This window comes from Aedes albopictus, chromosome 2, assembly GCF_035046485.1.
Source record: "Aedes albopictus strain Foshan chromosome 2, AalbF5, whole genome shotgun sequence".
Lineage (NCBI taxonomy): Eukaryota > Metazoa > Arthropoda > Insecta > Diptera > Culicidae > Aedes > Aedes albopictus.
In genome coordinates, this window is record NC_085137.1 from 476017804 (window position 1) to 476032280 (window position 14477).

General features: G+C 39.2%; 1 protein-coding gene across 2 annotated transcripts in view; it reads right to left on the bottom strand.

The window, feature by feature from the left end:
* LOC109622846 (glutamate receptor 1) overlaps positions 1–14477 on the bottom strand; it is a 634036-nt gene that overhangs the window by 104094 nt on the left and 515465 nt on the right. The window lies entirely within an intron of this gene.

A 14477-nucleotide genomic window follows, 5' to 3' on the forward strand; every position in this document is an offset into this window, starting at 1 on the left:
AGTGTAGGAAGTTTCCATCGCATGTAATAAGGATGAACCAGCACCCGGCCCGGTTTGCTACTTCGAGCGGAACCCAGATAATACCGAGCAATCACGCCAAGATTGTGCCGGTGATGATTCCGTTGTATGGTTCTTTCATGTGTTTGCAACAGCCTTTCGGGGGCTAGTCGCATGTGAATGGATCGCTGAATCTTTCAGTCGGCTCTCCCTACTCGGTACTAATTACGTTGGATGCCTTGTGGCGGTTCTTTTCTGAGTCAGAGGTTCTCCAACGGATCGGGTGACAAAACGCTGCTGCACAGTGGGAAACAAATAAGTAGGGTTTTTATTCCATTCCCGTCTATCTAAGTACCAACCAATAATGATCGAATTTATTCTAGCACCTCGTCTAACGCCATATAGCTAATTTGGTATAACACACTAATTTAAAAATTAAAAGAAAATCGCGTTAAGTACTGTTCCTTTGAATTCCACTAAGCATTTGCATCCTTTGACAGATACGTATTTCGACCTCAACTGTAAGGTCGTCTTCAGTGTCTTGTACTTGAGTCGAGTCAAGTACAAGACACTGAAGACGACCTTACAGTTGAGGTCGAAATACGTATCTGTCAAAGGATGCAAATTCTTAGTGGAATTCAAAGGAACAGTACTTAACGCGATTTTCTTTTTATTTACAGATATTCCCCTAACAAGCCCAGGTCAATCATCAACACTAATTTATCCCCCATATCATGTAAACAAAAATTGTAAGAGAACTACAATTTCCTTAAAAAAAATAAGATTGAATATTTGTCCCTCGAAATCTGGTGTCCGCGTCTATTTCAGGCACAACTCGAATTCAAGTCCCGCCACACCGTGTACGTGACACGGCATTCAATACATGGCCTTCATTCCTATTTTCACCTTCTATAGATTTTCACTCTTATTTGCAACCTAGCGAATACTATCATACCTATCATTTTCATTATCCACTTTTATTTCTACTCCCTTACACTCTGAGTAGAAAAAGACCGAAAAGCCACAAAATGATTAAGTTGTAAATCTAGCGTACATTCAACATAACTAAAGTTATTAACAAGTGGCTCAATTGTCGTGTATCATGACGAAGCCGATGTAATATGCCGCGTAAGATGACGTTGAGTATGTGGAATAGAATGACTGCAGTATGTTATCGGTTGTGAAAAATCTCAGAGTGTGAGTGAGTTGACAAGAGTTTTTTAAGAAGGATACTTGATTGATTCAGTGAATCGGTACTACGCACATACTCGTGGCTTAGTAATTAAATAAGAAAAAAAAAATCGAACACAAAAAGCATGTTTCAAAATGGAAGCATTTTTTGTTGTTGTGAAATTCTACTTTCGTTGTACAAATTAATGCCATGAATTGGCGAGTGAGTGAAATGATTCTAACTCATTCACTCACTTGTCTCACGAAAGATTGTAACAAAAAATCGACATTTGTGTCGACCTGGTGTGATGGTTAGAACACTTGACTATCACGCCGAGGACCTGGGTTCGAATCCCACCCCCGTAAAACTCGCAAAATGTGAGTTCTTCCTTCGGAAGGGAAGTAAAGCGTGGGTCCCAAGATGAACTAGCCTAGGGCTAAAAATCTCGTTAATACAGAGAAAAAAAAATCGATATTTGCATGAACTGCACAGTGAGAAAACGCCGAGACTTTTAGATATTGAGTAGATGAGTTTGTGAGCCTGTAAGTTAATGAGATGAAAAATGTGTGAGTTGGCGAGTGTATTGATGGGTGAGTGAATGGATGTGTCAGTGAGTAGATAAATGAAGTTGCTGAATAAGTAATTTGAAAAGTGAATGAGGTTATGGTGAGTGAATAATTTGGTGAGTGAGCAACCAATGGAGTGAATCTAAGATGTGTTGATTTGGTGAATGATTATGTGAGTGACTAGGTACACGAGTAAGTGTGTAAGTTGATAAGCGAGTGAAGAGATAAGTGTGATATGTAAGTTGTCAGTTAGTGGTGAATTCTGTGACTAAATAAGTTCATGTAGAAAGTAAGTTTGAAGTGTAGGCAGGTTGATGAGTAAGTGAGTCGGTGAGTGAGTTTTTGAATGAGCGTGCTAGTGAGCTGGTGAGTAAGCTGATGAATTGATGAATTAGACACTTAGTGACTAGATGAGTGGATCGATACATTTTGTAAAGTGAGTTGATGAATTAGTGGATTGGCGAGTAGGTGTGTTGGTAAGTAAGGGGGTTCAAAAGTGAGTGAGTTGGCAAATAAATCATGATGTAAGTGAGCGGTTAGCAGTGGATATCCTAACCAGGGATGCCAGCTAGGATGCCAGATGATTTTTATTGAAAAATCTGTATCACTATTTTCAAAAATCTGCATCCCATACAAAATTTGGGTGAAAAATCTGGATCCCATACAAAAATAAAATAGCCCTCATAGCTCCAAAATCTGTATTGCATATAAAACAAAATTTTTACGGATGCTCAAAAATCTGTATAGTACTGATAAATCTGTATACGTATATGGCATCCCTGATCCTTACCCACATGTAAGCAGGCTTGATAATCCTCCTCAAAATCAAAAAAGTTTTGCAACATGCTCTGGAGCGGTGTTTTGCTTTTGCCTCGTCGCGAGGGAGCGAACGAACCCCAAACAGAGAGGCAATAAAAACTGAGTGAGGAAAAGGGGAACGAAAAAAGAGCCGATGATTATTTCGGGTTTTTGAGTGTGATTTTCGCCTCGAGAGTCTTTCTTTGTATGGGAGTGGAACTCGCGAGAGCTTTTTGAGTGTGAGTGGACGTGAGAAACACAACAATCAATTATGAGTGTTGGACGAACTCCTCGCTGGGCGGCAAGCTCGCGCTCGGTACTGTCGAGGATTTGCGTTTTGATTTCTGAGTTTTATTTTCACTCCTCAGAAAATCGCCAAAATCGCTTCCTCATTTTCTCGCGAGGGAGTTCCTAATGAATCCAGTTTTTCACAACAAAACGAAACAACGTGGTAAAATATCGCAACCTACTGCTCCATCTCAATGACTACACCAACCAGGGATCGAACGGGTAGTGTTCTTTACGTAGCCAACAGTGAAGCGGTGCAGCGTGAAAATCCAGTGTACTGAGACTTTTTGATACTATCCATCAGATCCGAGGTTGTCCCGCTTTGATCCAAGTTATGCTAGCTATCGCAACATTGAAGGGGGAGGGGGGCATGGGTTTCATTAACCTGTTGCGGTATCTCCCACCTATAAATTGTACTCGCAAACTTTCTTTAAATGACAGTTGACATCTTCATTAATCATCATTTGTGGCCATCACTCACTCACACACACTTACTCCTCATTCACTCACTCATTTACTCACAAAACTCACGCACTCATTAAATTGGTAACTCAAAACATCACTAACGAACTCACTCATTCCCTCATTTACTCACACCTTTATTTACTAACAGGTTCACTCAGTCACTACTTCACTAACTCACTAGCTTACTCACTCATTCATTTGCCCATCTGCACACTCTTTCATCAACTCATTCACTAATTAATATTTCAAGTCATCAGATCACTTACTAACTCATTACATCACTCACTAACAGCCTCGCTTACTTACTAACTCACTACTAACTCACTTACTAACACCACACTCTCATTAAATCATTAACTCACTACATCACTTACTAACTTATTACATCATTCACTAACTCACTCATTTTTTCAGATTCACTCACTTACTTTCTCACGCATATAGCAACTCACCCAGTTATGAACTCACTAACTCACTCATTTTTTCTCACACATTTTCTCACGAACAGACTCACTCACACACTAATCCTTTAACTCGATACCGTCAACCCTCGTTGGTTTGACCGCATCTAATCTGAACACTTTTTAATTTGACCCCCGATTATCTGCACATCATTCAAACTAAAAATGGTTCAAACGTCATTCTGCTCGTGGAACGGGGTGAAACGAAACGCAGAATCAAAACAAAACAGCAAACAGAGTTACCATCAGTGTGTTTTTCGATGCCCACAGGGTTACTAGAAGTTAAAACTAAAAATGAACCCCGTTGGTTTGCATGAGGTGTCGTTCAATCCAACGGGGGTAGACGGTAACTCACTCACTAATTTACTTGTCAGCTCACTACATTACTCACTAGCTCACAATTTATCTCACTTACTCACAAACTCTTTTATTTACTCACTAACACTTATTTACTCACTACAGACTCACTCACTTATTCACTTGCCTATTAGTTCACTCATTTACTCACATATTCACTCACTAACAAGCTCACTTATTCACGTATTCATTGACTAATTGTCACACTCAGTTATTTACTTATTAATACTTATTAATACACAATATAACAGCCAGCTAAATCACACACTTGCCTTTTAATTCAACAACCAAATTATCAACTTTCCTGCTCACTAACACTCAAACTCACTATCTCACAAACTCACCCATTAACTCATTTACTTACTTTTTTACTAGCTCACTCATTTTCTTCCACTCACTCACTCACTCACTAAGTCATCAAATCACTCATTTACCAACTTACTCACTGCTGAAATTATAAACTCAATCTTTTACCAACTTGCTAACTTATTAACTTATTTATTAGCTCTCTCATTAGTCATTTTACTCATTCATTCAGTCAGTCTTTAACTCGCTCATTCACGCACTCTTATATTAACTCATTGAATAAATCACTTACTGTCTAACTCACCAATTCACTCACTAACACACTTACTCCCACGGCACAGATCTGACATGCTCATAAATGCACCAACTCACTCACTGCCCCACTAACTGACTAATTAATTGATACTAATTCATACACTCTTCTTCACTAATTCACATATTCTCTAATTACCAAAGTAGAAACCAGGTGAGTGAAGGAGTTGGTGAATTGGTAAGTGTGTGAGTGTGAGCTGTCTCAGTATTACTCAAATTCACGGAACATCTCTCTGTCCTAAGCTCCATAGCTCACTCACGAACTCACTCAATCTTGAGGCACACACTTACCAATGAACCAACTCTTTCACTCACCTGGTGAAACCATTATTATGTTGTCTTTCGGCTCCGTTTTGCTTCAAAATATTTTAGCCTTATGATTGCAAGTTTTATGATACTTCAAGAGAAGGTAACAGTTTTTGGTATTTAAAAATATAGAACTCATGCAGGAAAGACCACGTTAAGCGATAAAAACACCACGATTAATTTTTATGGGACTGATATGCGTCGAATTTAGCCAACAGGACCATGTTTCTAGGCATAACAGTCCCACCTAGTATTTTTTAGTAAAAAATACTCTATCTGTAAAAGTTTTTGATTCAAAGAACCTCAGGCATGAAAATATAAGTGATTACTCACAATACTACAAAATCAAGACGTCAATTTGTTGCAACGCTTTGTCAAAAGAAAGCAAAAACATTTTAAAACTTTAATCGCGTTTTTTTCAGTTTCAAGGTTTTTAACATGGGACAACTATGCGTAGAATGGCAGTGTTGTCATAGTGAAACCAGAATTTGTTACTCATAGCTTCCATGTTCCATCACTATATGAGGTACACCTTTAACCCTCGAGCGATCGCGTTGTTGTATTTTGTACAACACGCTGAAAAAATCTCGCTTTTTGTATTCAGCATTAGCGCGGTGCTGACGGAGGAGCTCAACCGCGCGAGTTGCGGAAGGTTAAGGAAATGTCTTTGATATGGAACCTTATACAAATAATTTGGATGATTTTTCCTAATCAGAACGACCATTCTTCAGTGTAGAAAAAAGAGCCCCATGAAGCTTAATTCAATTCTCTCATGTGAACTTCTTGATAAAATGGCGTGCAATCAGTCTTAGTTTTTCTAAATAACGAAATCTAATGAAACTTAGTTAACCATGGTTTATCTTGGAGACATTCCTGCGGGAATTTTCAATAGAATCCTTGGAGAAGTTCCTGAAAACCCTCCCGAGTCCGTGGCGCAATTGGTCACACGTTTGCTGCATAAGCAGATGGTCATGGGTTCAATCCCGACCCCGGCACTTTTGTCAGTCGCTGTTTCCCCCTGAGAGCAGCTGACACTGACCCTCTTCTGAGACCATGGCTCAAACGGACCCGGATACATGGACATCGGCGAACGGCAACTCATAATGGACCCCCAATCGGACTGGAAAAAGGAACAACCAACAGACACACAACAACATTCTCGTGCTCATCATTCTACAATGACAGGGTAGAAAGTGAAAGCAGCATGAAATGCAACCAGTTCGATATAGTAGAATAATAGAATACATTTAGGCGCTGTACAAAAGTGAAAGTGCAGCTGCCAATTGGAATCACTCACGTAGTGCCCTAGTGAACAGAAGAGCTGCGAATTAGGTAAAGTGGTTAAGAATAAAAAAACGCGAATAAATTCAATATGAATAAATTTTGGCTCAAACAAATAAATTTCAATTTCTAGAGCTTTTTTATTGGTTGGAAACCCCTTTCTCCGACCGCATATGGGCATTCCCATCACCAACGAAGTAATAGAACAAGAATAATACGTGAAAATGCAGGCGGCGGAGGCGTTGGAGTGACCGTTGCTTTGTCTGCTTCACGAATAACAGCAGTGCTTACTTCTCCTGGAAGCACCTTTGCTTCCATTTCCTCCGCCTCCCACATGTGTGAAAAGAAGAAACTTTGTATGTAGCCGACACACACGGTCCTCCTCGGTCCGGAACGCGTTGCAGCCTGATAACTGGAAGGAATCTATGCAGCCGTTAACATTGTACGGAAATGACCACCACCATAACATCATCTCCAGCTCAGCAGCAATGGGCCCTCCATTGCTGCTGCTGCTGCTGCTGCATGATGCCTCCGTCCGAAAGTTTTATCTCGATTCATTGTCGTCGCACATAAAAAAAGTGGAGGCACCTACGAGAAAATGATATATCCCAACCAACCGCATGGTCATCATTCTCCGTCCGAACAAAGGCATTTTTTTTCCCCGAGTGCTTAGGGCTGATGCGTTGGTTGATTGCCATTTTGGGTGGTGGTGGTGATGGTGATGGTAGCTGTAATATGATACAAAATTTCGATAAGCTGGCATCACGGTTTCCTCTCCATTGTCGGTGCCGTCGCTTGAAGGTAGGTCCGAGGTCAATTTGGGCTGACCAAATCGTTCTAATGTAGATTCAGAGTTTTGGGTTTTGTTAGAAAGAGCACTTTATACTGGTAGGCTACAAAGACGCCAGTATTTACCTTATGTTTTCATGCCAAGCTCCACGCTTCAAGCTTGGAACATTATTCATCCATTTATTTCATTTCAATTACTTAGCGTTACATAACAATTATAATGAAACCGTATCAACAGAATTGTTCTGTTACGCCCTTGCACACTGCTCACCAGGTTTTCTTGTACCATCCGGATTTCTTGTGAACTCCAGCTTTGCAGGGTTGTAGTCCGGCTTTCTCACAACATACCCTGTCCATCCTATCTTTCCAGCTTTTGTCACCTGCTAGGTTCGCCATAGAGAGCAACAAGCTTGTGGATCATTATTCGCCGCCACACACTGTTCTCCTACCCACTTCAAAGGTGGCCCCGGAGAATCCGTTCTACGTCGCCTTGAAGGGGCGATAAACAAGTGATGTGTTGAGATTCGGTATTCGTGGCATTTTTGGTTAATTTTGGCCGTCAACGAAGCCGGCTTGATAACTTTTCACAAACTCATTTACTTTCAGTGAAAAACGACGCAAATTGATCTGGGCTGCAATCAAATCTCTAATTGCTCGGGAGCTCCAGCCCATCTTGAGTGCTCAGCTTCGATGATATCCTTACCAGCTGACTCATTGTTCTCGAGCTGCTGGATACCTTCCTTTGTTTTTCTCAACGAGGGAGTAGGTTCGTTGTTTCTCTCTGCTATACTGACGTAGTCCTTTCTGACGCTGCCTTGGTCCTCCTTATCTGTACTACCCACATCATTCAGATGTTCCTCGTAGTGCTACTTTCACTTTTCGATCACAGCTCTTCCGTCCGTCAAGAGGCATCCGTTCTTATCCCTGAATATTTCGGCACACGACACGAAGCCGTTACTGGATGCGTTGAGCTTTTCGTAGAACTTCCGTATTTCATTACAGCAGTTCGTTTTCCTAGCACAATGTTTCTTCCAGCAGATGCTTATTCCCCTGAAAGAGACGGGTTGCGTGACGGGTGCTTTTCCACGTTCTGTCGCGATCCTAGCTGCAGCATAACCGCCCGTGCCGCGTTTCACTTGAAGTTTGTCCAAAATGCCCCTAAAAATTTTCCAAGGATTTCTTCGGGAAACCCTCCAACAGTTTGTTCAGGAGTTAAGCCAGGGGTTCCAGGCGTTTCTACAGGAGATCATTCAAGAATTTAACCGGGAATACCTTCTGGATTTTTTCAAGGACATGCAATTCATCCAGGAATTCCTTCAAATTTCTTTAGTTGAATTGAAGGCTTTCTTCAAGGGTTCTGGTATTTGCACGGGGAACTCGGTAATACAACCAGGAAATTCTTCAAGACTTTCTCCAGGGATTTCGATCATGAATTCCTACAGGGATGCCTCGGGGCTTTTACCAGAATACCTTTAAGAATTCATCCAAGAATCCTGGAATACGTCGATTTAAATTTCTATAGGATCGTGCTCTGAGATGAGTATAAGCAGTATACCTACCTTAATACACCAAGCGTATAGTAGAGCACCATCTTCGTCGGTCTTAGACGATAGTGCTCCAGTTTCCCCGAATGTGCTGGGATCGCAGATCTTCGTCAATCACGTGCAGCCTGCGCGTTTGCAGCCGCTCACGATGTCACTGACCTCTACCTGGTCCCCAACTGAATGTTGTTTCCGCTATTTTTTCTTCCAACATTCACCCACTGAAGTCTGCCGATTTTGATTGGTTTCATAATATTCGCCTCTGCGTACACTTGGTGCAACTCGGCATTCATGCGTCAACGCCACATTTCCAAGCTTTTCGGTCTACCTTCTCTAACATCCACGCAAGATACGGGACCAGAGCTCATTACGCAATCCGTAAAAGGCCCTATTCACAGCTGCGATACGCATTTTCACTTCACGTCAAACGTATGACAATGGCTTCTCAAGTGTTTCAAGATAAACAAATTCTTCAACAACTTCAAACACATCCTCATTAAACACTAGCTCAATACTAACACCACTGACCTGCTTCGACCTCTACCCGCTACCATGTACTTCGTCTTCGTAGAGTTAATCGTCAAGCCTATCCTCTCTATATCTCTCTTCACAAAAGCATGAGCTTCCTACACTGTCATACGATCGATGCCGATGAGATCAATATCGTTCGCAAAGCCCAGGAGCATGTGCGATCATGTGAAGATAGTGTCATGCACGTCAGGCCTCCTAATTGCTCCTTTGAGTGCAATGTTGAACATTAAATTTGAAAGAGCATCACCCTCCATCCAAGGTCACAAAGGACGTAGACACTTAGTCTGCGATCTGAATACTCGATTAATGATTCCAGCATTGTGCGTATCAGCCTAATTAGTTTTTGCCGGAAAACAATGTTCTGACATAACACTAGTTTACAGCATTTTTGAACTCGGAAAGCTGATGATCATTTTTGGTGTAGAATCATGCCCTGAGTTCGAAAACGCGAAGGAAAAAAAAAATACAGTAGAGCGGAACTTTTTTCGACTTTTCATAAAAGGTTGATGATTCGAAATCGATTTTTGTTCTATTTTTTAGCAACGTCGTCGCTCACTTCACACATCTCATTCTTCGTGATCAATGCTCCGATTGAGCTGAATTTTTTACTGTAACTTGCCTACATATGATATGTCAAATAAACGTTGAAAAAAATTGTTTTTTTCTCTTATTGAAAAAAAATACATTTCTTCATATATTTTTGGAAATTTGGCTAAAATTTAAGGAAATCGTCCCTAAAACTCGCCAATATCTTGAATTTCATCAATCTGACGCAAAACCTACATTCAGACGATCAAATGGTATTGTATTCAGCTTTTAATTTATGGAAAAATATTTGAAATTGGTTGAACAAAACGCAAGATATTTTATTTTAGTAAATTCCATATTTTTAAAAGTTTTAAAACTCGATATTGAACTAAAACTCAAAAACTGCTCTACTTAAAAATGGTTTAAAATGGTTTCGAAATCAGTGCTAAATTGTGCTTAAAAAATTTGGTCGTTGACAGAAGTTTACGACTTTCATTTTATTTTGTAAACTAGTGTAATCTGCCAAAGCTAATTTCTTTTCACTTAATCGTGCGCTGCTTTAAAATGAATGAGCAGATGGTGAGTCGAAGTTTATCTCGGAACATCCGAAAAGTAAACATTTAATCTGTCGTTGATCGGTCGTCACGATGTCTATGATGTAGCGCGCAAGTTTCGAATGGCAAACACGTGCTGCATGTAACAACCAAGAGTAAACGGGGGCAGAAGTCCTCATCCAGCTTTCGATAGCTAAAACAGCAACTAAATTATGTTTTATTATGACATGGTCTCGAACACGCCAAACCGGCGTGCTGAATGATTGACTGGAGGTCATTCAATATCCCATATCCATATTTGGGCTGAGCATCCCATACAAACCTTCAACTCACCAGCTCATTTTTTAACCGATTGAGCTGAAACTTTTACTGGTTCGTTGTTCTTCTCATCCAAAAGCACGATTCTAGAGGGTGCCCCGTGGAGTTTTTCGACATTTTTGTATATGTCAGTTTTGGTTGCGACTGTGATGGAATGTAACTTGAAAATGGCTTTTTCAGTCTCGACAAAATTCAAATACTGCTATTTAATTTCGTCCCATTTCGGTTGGTGTCGAAAAAATGCTTGAAGTCTTGTTTGACTGTAGTCCCAAATTCCTGGTCAATTTGGTTGAAATTAAATAGCAGTATTTGAATTTTGTCGAGACTGAAAAAGCCATTTTCAAGTTACATTTTTGTATATGGGCCAGTCTATTGAATATAGCTGACACGATACAGCATTTCATACTCAACCGCTGTTTGAGTCCCTTCAATCAGTATAATTTTACGAATTTTTCGGCAATTATCGTGGAAATTACACCATTGCTGAAATTCCGTTTACTAGTTTAGCCAGCATTCTTCTTGAAATTTCTAGAAAATTCCCCAGGAACACAGCTACAAAATCCTTTGGGGATTCTTTAAGAATTAATCAAAAAAGTTCTGGAATATAGCAGAATGAAAAGAAAGAAACTTCTTGCAGGACTTCGTAGAATGATCCGGAGTTTTTTTCAGGATTTCTCAAAAGATTCTTCATGAAACTGGTTCTCGTAAATTTTCCTTTTGAAAGACCTCTTGCGATTCGTTAGGGGATTTCATAGTAAATTCCTTCAAGGATTGCTTGTATTCCTTCATGAATATATTCTGTGGACGAATTTCTGAAAAAAAAAACAAATTCGGGAGAAACGCAAACTTAGAGGAAATGCCGGATAATGCATGGAGAAATATCTCGAGGAAATCCTGAAGAAATCTCTGTATGAACGCCTGCAGGGATCTCTGGAATAAGCCTGCCCAAATTAATGAATGTAGGAATGCAACAATGTCTATTCCTGAAGAATTTTCTTGATGATTGCCAGAAAAAGTTCTGAACTATTAATGTGGGAATTTTCATGCGATCCTTAGAGCAATTCCTGATCCCATGATGAATTGCACAAATACCTGAACAAATTTCTGCTGGAATATCTGAAAAATTTTCTGAAGAAACTACTGGACGAAATTATTACAGAATCTTTAAAAGAATTTCTAAAAAAAATCACTATAAAAATTAAAAAGTAAACCCTGAAGAAATTTTCGATGAATTTTTCAAACACAACTAAAATAATTCCTGGAGAAACTCATCACGGAATATCTGATAGAAGTCCTGAAGGAATATCTTATAGAACTCCTGGAAGAATTTCTAAAAAAAAAAATCACCGGAGGAGTATCAGAAACAAACATTGAAAGATTTTAAGACCAAATTTGTAGAGTAATTTCTGATGGAATCCATGGATTAGCTTTGGAAGAAATCCATAGAAGATATACTTGGACTTAGAATCCTTGGCCAAATTTATCGAGGAATCTCATTAGGAGTTTTCGGTGGAAACTTCAGTGAAACTTTTAATAGAATCCCTGGAAGAATTTCTGAAATAATCTTTGTAAAAGTTACTGAAGGTGGGTGTGGAAGTTTTTTCTTCAAAGAATACCTTAGAGACATTTCTGGAAGAACCTATGATTTGCCTAAAAATATCTCTGAAAACATTTCTGACGGAATTCGTAGATGATTTTTAGACATTTTGAAGGAAACCCGTAAAAGCTTTTACTAGAAGAATCTTTTGAGAAATTTCTTTTACGATCTCTTACGGATCCTCTTACGAAAGTTCTGAAGGAATTACTAGAGACAACTCTAAAGCAAACCATGGAAGAAGTTTTTAAGAACTGCCATGCACACTTAGATCACTGACTTCGATAATTTTTTAACCAAAATCTCAACCGTTAAGTTTTATTTACCGGAAAAATTCGGTAAAGCTGGCAACATTTACCGAGCTTCGTTAAAGTTTGACAGATAAACGATAACTTTTTACCGAAATTTTGTAATTCTTTACAGAATTTCGGTAAAAACCCATTACCGAACGCTCAGCAGTTGAGATTTCGGTAAACATTACCGAGCGCAGTTAGCTGTGTGTGGGGTGACATTGGGCCACTATTCCTCACATTCAGAATACGACGGGAATGCATATTTGCGATAAACTACTAGTTTCGATCGAATAATGCGTAGAGAAATTTCAGAAGAATGAGGGATAATCTTTGCATATACTCTGGATAAATCTAGGGATGAATTTCTGAAAGAATCCCCCAAAATAATTCTTTTATTTGTAGGGATTTCTTAATGAATCCCTGGAAGAAGTCCTTGAATCACACAGTTTTATTGTAGATCTGGATGCAACGAATGAGATAGGGAGCCACACAATATTAAAAGACTTCGAAAAACAACATATTACCATTATTTATGATCAAGCTTAGGCTTAGACCAACTGATCCTGATTTTTTTCCTTATGAAGAAAAACTGCAACACACGTGTCAGTAGCGGTCTCAAAGTATTCAAGATGATTTGAACCCTTGCAGCAGTTTTCAAAACATTTCTAAACATAAACTATGCCTGAAATCGTGAAAAATTTAAAAAAATATTTTTGATGATACGATTTTATAAGCTTTGATCGCTGACATTTTTGGAATGCACTTTTTTTTTTCTTCCTCGAGTTATGGCCAATTTATACATACATTACCTTTATCAACAAAATTTACCATGACTCAAAAACGAAAAAAAGGAGCTTTCCAAAAATTTCAGTGATTAAAGCTTATGAAATGTTTGATAAATTTCCACGAGTTCGAGCATAGTTTTTCTGGCTTTTCCTTACAAATTTTCTGAACTGTAAAAAACTTTGTTCCAGTTCATATTTTTTTTTGATTTCTGAGAAAATTTGCTTTCATTTTCTAAAAAAAACTTTGATTTTACGATGCTTCGTTATTGAGTTATGTTTTTTAAAAGAAAGTAGTGTCAGGGGAAAACAAAAAAAAAAAACCCACCTTGGTTTTCCGGGAAAATAAGCGACCCCGATTTTTTTTTTTTCAAATTGTTTTTGCTCGTATATCCATGAGCCCAGCCTGTCGAAATAAGTTTCATTAAAATCTGAGACCTTTCGGCCAAAACCCGTACCGTAATAAAAAAAAAACATATCTGACGCACTATGTCCGACGTACGTCCGACACACGGTGTAGAATAAAACTTTTTTTTTCTCGTGTCGAAAGTTCCGATTGTCAATTGCACAAATAACAGTGACAATATAGTTATCGTCCACCTTTTCAGAATATCGTAAAAACTTCATTTACCACTCAATGTACAGTATGAACTATATTGGTTTCATATAGTAATCTGTAACAATAAACTCTATGGTTTAATTCTGCAAACTTATTTTACTAGAATTTTACCTAATAAATTTGGAATTATATCCTCTTTGGTTTAAGTTTATTTCCAGGAAAGGGTATTTTCGAGACGGCACAACAAAGCTTGTCTCTCACTTCCTAGAACTTCTTCCAATTTTTATTAGTTCAGTTTACAAGAATGCCAGCCTGTAATGTCAAACATGATTCTTCCATAGAAACTGAGCCGTATAAATACTTTCTATTTCAGTCGAAGCCCAACCTCGGCGCCACTGGCTAGTGAGATTGTCGGCGAGGATATTTTTTCCTGTTGTTTGCTATCCCTCGATCTCCAATTCTGGGTAGTATCCATTTCCGACCGCTGCGGGCTGATATGTTTTTATTGCGACCACCACTACCAGCGTCATCAGTAGGCTCACCCGTCCACTTTTGTGCCATCCATCTGTTCTGTGGATGGGTTCATTGGATGATATGGGCGACCAAAAAATAAAGCAGCGGGAAATTGGATTGATGTAATGTATGGTCCTTCTGGTTAAATTTCCCGGTAGAATACCCGA